Here is a 791-nt window from a genome sequence, read left to right as displayed (position 1 = left end):
TATCTACTTGTGCACGTCTGGTTGCAGAAATAACTTTTGCTCTTGAGTAGTGGGCGACTACATGTCCGGCAAATGTCAATATACATTATATAACTGCTTTTAGGACAATGGTATTTAACGGGCAAGGAGGATACTTGTTTTACTGCTGCCATGTCTCTCGTGCTAAAGTTGCTGTTGTTATTATTGTGCGACATAGGTCAAATCGAATAAATCAAAAGTATATCTGAGCGAAGGTGGTTTCGAATATTGTAATACTAAATATATTTAAAAATTGTTATACGAGACAAGAGAGGCTGCTGCCAAAAACTATTTTTGCTGTTTATTTGTCAGCTGTGGAAAAAATGATTGGCATCGTTGTAGAGATGTCAATCACTACACAAAATGATATTGGATATAGCAATATTATATATTTAAAAATTGATGTATCTATGAATTACATGGATAATTAAAAACAACTACGTTTAGAAAATTAGTAGCCTATACACCACCAGCCCGCTTATTTTTCACATACTGGCTCAACATGCCGTAGAACCAGTACATATGCATGGGAAACACAACCAATATTATCTTCCACACAAACCTTTGTTCAGAATACAAATAAAACTTGCAGCCCAACACCACATGCAGCACAATCCTGGTGACAAAAAAGACCACTACAAACCAGATATCGCTCCGCCACTCCTTCCTGATACTGCCCAATGCAAGAATTATTGTCGGAATTTCGTTATAAAAGAACATGCAAAATATACCACCCGCCCCATTTATAGCCAAAAATATGGCAATTGCAACGT

Source organism: Kickxella alabastrina, assembly GCF_025024165.1.
Source record: "Kickxella alabastrina strain RSA 675 chromosome Unknown BX661scaffold_121, whole genome shotgun sequence".
In the NCBI taxonomy this organism is placed as follows: domain Eukaryota; kingdom Fungi; phylum Kickxellomycota; class Kickxellomycetes; order Kickxellales; family Kickxellaceae; genus Kickxella; species Kickxella alabastrina.
Note: the sequence above shows the minus strand (reverse complement) of the source record.